Source organism: Maniola hyperantus, unplaced genomic scaffold (genome assembly GCF_902806685.2).
Source record: "Maniola hyperantus unplaced genomic scaffold, iAphHyp1.2, whole genome shotgun sequence".
In the NCBI taxonomy this organism is placed as follows: domain Eukaryota; kingdom Metazoa; phylum Arthropoda; class Insecta; order Lepidoptera; family Nymphalidae; genus Maniola; species Maniola hyperantus.
The window spans coordinates 2,661-12,469 of NW_027189025.1; the positions used below are offsets into that span (position 1 = coordinate 2,661).

At 37.0% G+C, this 9,809-nt stretch overlaps 1 long non-coding RNA gene across 1 annotated transcript; it reads left to right on the forward strand.

The window, feature by feature from the left end:
* The first annotated feature begins 676 nt into the window (after positions 1–676).
* LOC117996036 (uncharacterized) lies at positions 677–9,270 on the forward strand. Its single transcript, XR_004675601.2, has 3 exons — positions 677–884; positions 7,128–7,282; positions 9,132–9,270. It is a non-coding gene; the product is annotated as an uncharacterized lncRNA (long non-coding RNA).
* The last annotated feature ends 539 nt before the right edge of the window (positions 9,271–9,809 follow it).

Sequence of the window (9,809 nt, forward strand, 5' to 3'; positions counted from 1 at the left end):
AGTCAGGATCGCGCAACGAGGGTTCCGTACAACAGTCGTATTTTTTAGACATTTTGCACGATAAATCAAAAACTATTATGCGTAAAAAGAAATAAAAATCTAAAAAAATACACAAATGAAGCCCTTTCATAATTATGATACACTAGAAATAGTTATCTTACTTTGAAAATTGAAAATACTAATTATTATTTCATGAGCACAATTTAATTTTTTTTGTGTGATGTAACCACAAATTCACAGATTTCAGATTTTTTCCCACATGTCTGCTATAAGACCTAACTTCCTGCCAAATTTCATGATTTTAGGTCAACGGGAAGTACCCTGCAGGTTTCTTGATAGACAGACAGACAGACAACAAAGTAATGATAATGATTTTGTACTATTTAAAGTTTAAATACCTAGTACAAACTGTTATAAATTCTTCTACCTACTGACCTACTAAGAAATAAATTCTAGATAAGTATTTAAAATTTAAATACTATAAACAAGTCTTTTGTCGCGATAATATGTCGGAAAAATATTCTTATACTCGTACCAACGCTTTGGAACAATAAATGATTTATTTATTTATTTATTCAAAGTGATCCGATAAGGGTTCCATGTTTCCATTTGAGGTACGGAACCCTAAAAATGTGTGCAGAAATTTTCACTTGTTATATTTTTCCATTCAGGTAACCCTACGCCGCGAGTACAATGGCTGCAAGGCGACACGGTGCTGTCAACCCTGGGCGCGGGGGAGCTGCAGCCCGCAGGAAGCAGCAGGTCGTTGACCCTCTCGATCTCAAACGCTACGAGGGCGCACTTGTCCTCCGTGTACACTTGTACAGCCGACAACACCTTGTTGTCGCCCCCGCAACGTGCTACAGTGCGTGTTGATTTGTATCGTAAGTAAAAGTTTTCTTTTTAAACTAGTTTTTTTATTTTTTAATTCAGATACAAGTTAGCCCTTGACTGCAATCTTACCTGGTGGTAAGTGATGATGCAGTCTAAGATGATAGCGGGCTAACCTGGAAGGGGTATCGCAGTTTTTATTAAACCCATACATACCCCTTTGGTTTCTACACGGCATCATACCGGAACGCTAAATCGCTTGGCGGCACAGCTTTGCCGGTAGGGTGGTAACTAGCCACGGCCGAAGCCTCCCACCAGACCAGACCAGAAATTTAGAAATTATAAAATTCCAAACCCCTGCCAGGAATCGAACCCGGGACCTCCCACTATTAAGACCACAACGCTCACAACTGCGCCAGGGAGGTCGTCAAAGGAGTTACAGTACGCGGCATAAAGTAATGTACCTACGGCCTTTACAATGAGATATCGCCTTTGTAAAGAGAGCGTTGTCTCTGTCACTCATACCTATATGATGTTTTGTCAAAATAAACCAAGCCAAAACTCTAAATCAAAATACTTTTTAACCTTTAAAACACTATTTATACCAAGATAAAAGGTATAGTAACTAAAAAACCTAGGATTATTCCGAACAATGAAAAAGCGGGTTCACTGTTAGAGGGGCACTCCGAAATCTGGGACGCATTAGGCACTTAATGAATGTATACGGTCAGGTGTTCCTGCCACGGTCAAATGGAAAAGCCGTGGTTCTTGTCTAGACGTTGGAATGAGTGCGTAACTGCACTTACTCTCAAATTAATAGTAATACGTCATCTTATAAGCTCCACTAGGGCTGCATCGTACCTTTCCTGGTATGCAAATTAGAAAAAAATACAACAAACTTTGAAAAAAAAAACCAAGCAAAAACCCTAAATCAAAACGCTTCTTAACCTTTACACCACTATTTATATCAAGATAAAAGGTATAGTAACTAAAAAACCTAGGATTATTCCGAACAATGAAAAAGCGGGTTCACTTTTAGAGGGGCACTCCGAAATCTGGGACGCATTAGGCACTTAATGAATGTATACGGTCAGGTGTTCCTGCCACGGTCAAATGGAAAAGCCGTGGTTTTTGTCTAGACGTTGGAATGAGTGCGTAACCGCACTTACTCTCAAATTAATAGTAATACGTCATCTTATAAGCTCCACTAGGGCTGCATCGTACCTTTCCTGGTATGCAAATTAGAAAAAAATACAACAAACTTTGAAAAAAAAACCAAGCAAAAACCCTAAATCAAAACGCTTCTTAACCTTTACACCACTATTTATATCAAGATAAAAGGTATAGTAACTAAAAAACCTAGGATTATTCCGAACAATGAAAAAGCGGGTTCACTTTTAGAGGGGCACTCCGAAATCTGGGACGCATTAGGCACTTAATGAATGTATACGGTCAGGTGTTCCTGCCACGGTCAAATGGAAAAGCCGTGGTTTTTGTCTAGACGTTGGAATGAGTGCGTAACTGCACTTACTCTCAAATTAATAGTAATACGTCATCTTATAAGCTCCACTAGGGCTGCATCGTACCTTTCCTGGTATGCAAATTAGAAAAAAATACAACAAACTTTGAAAAAAAAAGCCAAGCAAAAACCCTAAATCAAAACGCTTCTTAACCTTTACACCACTATTTATATCAAGATAAAAGGTATAGTAACTAAAAAACCTAGGATTATTTCGAACAATGAAAAAGTGGGTTCATTTTTAGAGAGCCACTCCGAAATCTGGGACGCATTAGGCACTTAATGAATGTATACGGCCGGGAGGTGGTCCAGCCACGGCCAAATGGAAAGCCGTTGTTTTTGTCTAGACGTTGGAATCCAATGAATAAAAATAGCTGTCGAATTTACGGTCCAATTTATTTCAAAACTACTTATAGAGTTCACATGGAAAATAAAAAGCGGCCAAGTGCGGCATTTTCTCATAGCCGTTTCTTAGCTGACACCTAACCTCAAGAAAAAACGTACTTTCCAAATCTCAAGTTAATAATATCAATAATTAAAACTTTTCCATACAAACTTTCACCCCCTATTTTACCACCCTTATGGGCGAATTTTCCAAAAATCCTGAAACACGTATTTCTTCATTTGTGACCGAAAACCCAAATACCAATTTTCATACATATAATTTGAAAAATGACGAACTTTCATACAAATTTCCATCCCCCATTTAACCCACTTAGAGGTGGAATTTCCAAAAATCCTTTCTTAGTGGATACCTACTCTTTACAAAGAATAGACCCTCCAAATTTCATGTCTTTAGGACCAGCGGTTTAGACTGTGCGTTGATATAATATATGTCAGTCAGTCAGTCAGCACTTTGAATTTTATATATATAGAAGATAGATAATGATATAGAGACTCAAAATGTCATCTACGTAACGCTATTTTATTACAATATGCATTAAATTGTATTTCACACAAGTAGCTCTATATTCTCCATTTCTTCCAGTTTCCAAGTGTAATTGTTTTACTTGGCAAAATTACACAACAGCCATAGCAGGTGCAACTTTTGTGCGGGGCGGCGAGAAAATTGCAGCGGTGCAAATATTTGCTTTACATGGACTAAGAGCCAGTGCGTGCTAGACTTTCGTTACTCTATAAAAAATAAAAGTTTCACTGCGTATTGTCCCCAACACAGGGAAGAACGCCCAGTGACTATGAAGTTTAGATCATAGTGGTTTTGGGAGATAAAAGATAATATCGTGGCAACCTCCGCCAGACACCCTTAAACTTTAACAATTTTGTAAACTTTAAGGGCGTCTTGCAGGGATTTTAAGATTGTTTCGTGGTCTAACGACAAATAACAACAAAAATTTAATCATGGTATGTACCCGTTTTATACATTAAATATGTCTTGCAGGGAGTTGCCAAGTGTAAGTGTCTAGCAATGCATGACAAACCTCTGTGGTTTTTTCAGTGTTTCTTGTTTAAGCTTTTGATTTGTATGTATTTTGATTGGATAATAAAAAATAAATAAAAAAAATACTACTTCGAAGAAAATATAAAAAAATTACTTTACACTTTGACGTAAGGTTTTTACACCTTTCCATGATCCAAAGTTCATAGTCGCTGATCGTTCCTCCCTGTGTTAGGGACAATACGCAGATGAACTTTCAAATTTATAAAATAACGAGGGTCTGGCACACACTGGCTCTCTCTCTAACAGTACCTCGAGAAATAGGAAATTTTCATGAAACGGTCTAGTCTCAGATATATTTTTATAAAATTCGTCGAATGATGTAAAAGGAAATTGGTTCTTGCAATTTTTCTCCGGCCATTACGGGTTTTGGAAACATGAGAATTCGAAATGTAACGTTCAATTTCATATACTAGTTTCTAGTTGAACTACATCCTGAGTCTCTTTACCACTTTGCTAGTTTTGCTGATGAAAATTCGGGCTGTATATTTTTTATTTATTTCTAGGAGACATAATTTTGATTAAATCCATTTGTTAAACAAACAGATTAGATTTTACAATTTAATAAATGTTTTTAACTTAGTCATATTAGGAAAGTGTTAATTATAATATGTATTATTATTATCAATATCATCATCTCAACTCATTACAGAGAACAGTCTCTTCTCAAACTGAGAAAGGTTTAGACCATAGTCCATCACGCTGGCCAAATGTAGACTTCATACAGCTTTGAGAACATTTTGAGATCTCTCAGGCGTGTAGGTTTTCTCACGATGATGGTTTCCTTCACCACTGAGCGTGTGGTATCATAACTCTGAAAAGTTAGAGCCGGGTTTGAGCCTCGGACCATCTAAATAAAAAGTCAATGTCTTAACCAAGCAAATATGTCTGCCTCAATAAAAATAAAAAAATGCAATGCAGCCTATAAGACTCGTACAAAATCGATACATTTTTGCCTTCTTTAATGTAGATAGGGTACATATCACGATTCATTTGAAGTATTTATTTGTCGATATTTCAACCCAATTGCACGAGTCGTGGTCACGACGGGACTGCGGTGTTGCGAGAGATGAAGTTCGAGCTGTCCCCGGATGTACCCGTACCCGTTGGTATGTACCCGTTATCTACATTAAAATATGTCGTTAAACACGAAATAAGCTTAAAATCATTTTTGCCTACTGTTTTGCATTCACTTTAAGCGATAAGCAGACATATAAATTCAAATAGGTATATACTCTGTAGTAACTCAATATTTTAACTGTTACCCTAGGAAACCTTTTGTTGTTTCAGTGAATCCGGATATATGAGAGTTGCTTTGAATTTAATTTGTATTGTTTATCTGATATCAAATACCTGTAATTTATCTTATTATACGTAAATAGACCACGTGTTTGTCTGGTGGGAGGTTTCAGCCGTGGCAACCACTGTAGAGTAGGAGTACCGGTATAGTGGCAAAGCCGTTCCGCTTACTATATTGTCATTGAATCTTTCAGTAAATTCCTTAAATATTTTTAGACGCCGATTTAATGTAGCTAAATAGAAAACACGGGGTCAAACATTCTCCTTATCTCTGTAATTAAATCAAAGGAAAAAAGCTGCGAATGATATCAACGGAATGCTTATTAAAAGATAACACAAAGACGTCTGTTACAGAGTTTTAAAAAACAGAATTCACGGACGCCGGGTTTGAGCTGAACTTTTTGATCTTTTGTGAAAATTAAGACGACTGAGTGAACTCGCAACTCTGTGTGTAAAGTGGGAAAAAATTTAAATTTTCTCACAGAACTAGGTACGTTTGAAAATTACAATGTTTTAAAAAGAATGAAGTTGGCGAATTCAAATTTTAAATAAACTGTTTCTAGGGTTTTCTCTCCATTTTCGTTTATTTAAATTGCATATAATCATTTATTTTGGAAAATAGTCAAAGTCAAAGTCAAAGTCAAATGATTTATTCAAAATAGGTAATTAATAACTCTTTTTGATGGTCAGATGTGGTGATAATTATTACGCAAACTTAAAACTAAAGCTACGAGGGTTCCAAACGCGCCCAGGTCTGAGAAGAGCCCACAACAAACTCAGCCGTAGTTTTTAGTAATCAACTTGTTCATCGTAAGTGATACGTCATACGACTTTGTAGCTGGAAGTGGTATTACTTTTCGGTTTCTATGAGCATATAGCTCGACGGTTCGACTGCTAATAGGAAACTGACAAGGCTGAAAGTTGAAACCGTGTAGCAATTAATAATAATAAATATATCGTTATTTGCAAAAAAGATTTGACACATAAGACTTTGACCACTGGTTCCCAAAGAAGTATAAACTGTATCATAGGAGCCAGTGCCTTCCCTGTTACATAAGCTTTTTTAATTTACAATACAATTATTGAGTATCTAACTATTACTTAATAATAAGATATAAAATAGAAAATAAGATAAATAAGTAAAATAAAATAGCAAAAATAAAAATTCACGTGGCGTCTGTATATGCGTATGTGTGTGTGTGTGTGTGTGTGTGTGTGTGTGTGTGTGTGTGTGTGTATGTGCGTGTGTGTGTGTGCGTGTGTGTGTGTGTGTGTGTGTGTGTAAGTAATTGTGTATATTATTTTTACGTAGAAATGTGGTGTGCGCTTAAAAGTTCTTCAATACTCACATGACTAAGGTTCTTGAGGTAGGAAATTATTTTTGTTTTTGCCGAGTAGTTGTTAATATTATTAATTGTGGTTTTCCTATCAATCGCTTTATATAATAAAGGTGCTAAGAAGGCAAAGTGGCGTTGAGCCAGCTATTGGCTAATTGGACAGCTATTACGAATAGAAATCGTGTTTTATCAAGCTCATAAAATTCTAGTATGACTTTAAACATAAATTTGAAGGTATAAAAGGAAGGTATATATAATAACCTGGTGAAAACGAGTTGCAGGCAACAAAATGTTTTAGTCTTCTTTGCCTTGCGCAGTTAAAAGATCTAAGCGTACCTACAGTACCTACGCGGCAGAAAATAATGTAAATCTACCTTTCGAAGGAGACAGCGGATTCGTAGACCATTGTCTTTGTCGTTGAGACCGACAAAACGTCATATACATAGGTATGAGTGACACAGACAAAGCTCTACAAAGCCGAAATGTCATTCTAAAGGCCGATGTACATTATTTTCTGCCTCGTACCTACTGTACAAAGGGACGAGGGTAAGCGACTTTTTTATAGTATGTAAAGATTCCGCGTTTAGGATAGAACCGTACATAAGCATCAATATCCGTTCAACCAATTTTATTAGACAAAGGACCAAGAAAAGGCGTTATACTAACAATTGTTTTCTTTCCCCAGTGAGGCCGCTCTCCGTAGAGATCTTGTCAAGAGAGCAACCGTTATCAGTGGGCAGACAGGCCGAGCTGTGGTGTAAATCGACGGGAGCGAGGCCACCCGCCATTATCACGTGGTGGCTTGGTGGCAAAAAGCTAGATTCAATTACAAAACAGCAGGTAAGGGGAAAATATTATTGCAATATTTCAAATTCTGTCACCTTTTTATTTTTATTTTTCGCTAGCTGCCCCGGCGAACTTCCTACCGCCTAACAGTAGATTCTTTTTCAGGATTTTTTTTTAAATTTTTCTCTCCGTAAGAACCATCCTCGTACTTCAAGGAATATTATAAAAAAATAATTAGCGAAATCGGTTCAGCTGTTCTCGAGATTTGCGATTAGCAACACATTCAGCGATTCATTTTTATATATATATAGAAAAAGATGTACCGAAATTGTAGTTACATAGTAGTACATAATACGCGAGAGGTCGCGGACACGCGGATGAAGTCGCGAGCATAAGCTAGTGTTGTATGAAACTTCTCAACATAAAATTAAAAGGAAAATTAATTAGTCGTGCTACAGTAATTTGACCCCAGTTAATTCGCCAATGAATTTTAACTACAAGTTTATAACCCTGAAATTTAACACTTTGCCGGAAGATCCCGCTAAGCCTCAGCACCCGGCTAAGCGTTAACATCCCTTAATTAATTTCACCTAGTGTGTTACCGATTCACCCTTGGCTTAACTTGTGAAATGGATGTTTCCATCGAGTACTTGCCTCAGGCCGCTATTACACCTCTAATTTTACTCACGAAAGTATAGTTGCCCACTTCCATTTTAGACTGTATCATCACTTACCACCAGATGAACTTGCAGTCATGGACTAACTTTATTTTATAACTAGATGATGCCCGCGACTTCGTCCGCGTGGATTTAGGTTTTTTTTAATCCCGTGGGAACTCCTTGATTTTCCGGGATAAAAAGTAGCCTATGTCCTTCCCCGGGATGCAAGCTATCTCTGTACCAAATTTCGTCAAAATCGGTTAAACAATTGAGCCGTGAAAAGCTAGCAGACAGACAGACAGACAGACAGACAGCCACACTTTCGCATTTATAATATTAGTATGGATTTTTATATTGTTTTACCTACACTTCAAGGAATTTGTAACGAATTTTTAATACACATCAAAATTGCGGACCGGCAGGGATCGAATAAGCGTCTCCTGGGATCGCGTCCGACACTCACACGTCACAGTACAAAAAAAAGAACCTGTTTCATGACAATCTAAAAAGAAAAAGATATTAAAAAAAAATGCCGTGTTAAGCTATACAAAGTCTCCGATAACCATGTCGGAGGATTGCCAGCGAAACATACATTAAAAAAAAAAAAAAACACTGACCACTAAGCTACGACTCGCTTGCTGCCAGTGACGAAATTTGTGATAATATTATGTATGTTCACTCAGTACTGAAGCGAATGTTTATGCCATCTAGTAGCGCCACTAGATGGCATAAACAGTCTAATTGAACGGCTAACTTGTATGTGAATAAATAAAAATAAAATACACACACACACACACACAAAAGCACACACGCATACACACACACACAAGCATACACACATACTGTTGTAATTTTATTATTGTATATACCTACATTTATTCTAAATCTATTCTGTTAAAAATAGTTTTAATTATAATTTTAAGTAATCTCTTTTGGCCTTCTGTTATAACTAGATTTAAATTTAAATAATAATTATGTATTTACGCTGTTGATTACTTTCAAATAAACAAAATAAGAAAAAAATATATATACATAGAATATTTCCCAGGACTTAGAAGATAGTTAGCTTAGACGTAGCTAGTACTTATATATTTTACTAGCTTAGATCACGAGACCCAGTCTCAGTCAGTCAAGTAGTTTATGCCATCTAGTAGCGACACTAGATGGCATAATCAGTCTAATAGAAGCACGAAATAGAAGGGCTAACATTGTATGTGAATAAATATACATGGAATATTTCCCAGGACTTAGAAGATCGCAACGAGACCCTGTCGCTTCTGCAATGGTCGCCATTGAAGGAGCACAATGGGACGGTGCTCACTTGCAGGGCGGAGCACTCCAAGTTCAATACCACGACGATACAGAGCAAATTGAAGCTCAATATTCATTGTAAGTTGGGTTTATTTACTTCAGCTTTGGCTATATCAGTACCCTTATGAGTACTCTTATTATAAATGCGAAAGTGTATTTGTTTGTTATTTTGTCCTTCAATCACGTCGCAACGGAGCAACGAATCGACGTGATATTTTGCATGGATATCATTAATGATCTGGAGAGTGACATAGGTTACTTTTCATCCCAGAAAATCAAAGAGTTTCCACGGGATTTTTAAAAACGCAATTGCACACGAACGAAGTCGCGTGCACTTACTTATATATACACTTATATATTATAGCTAGCTAGAAATCCTGTGGGAAGCAATGGCGTCTGAAGTACCCATGGGGTGACTGAGATAGGTTTCCCGATGCACCCTCTGCCTGTCACCCACTTGGCACTTGACAACTTGCAATAATCTAACTGGGAAATTGATACTGCGCAATGTTTTGTCCGTGATTTGTTTCTTACCGAAAACCCACAGACATTAATAAACAAAGAGAGAGAGAGAGAGAGAGAGAGAGAGAGAGAGTATTGAAGAAATAATT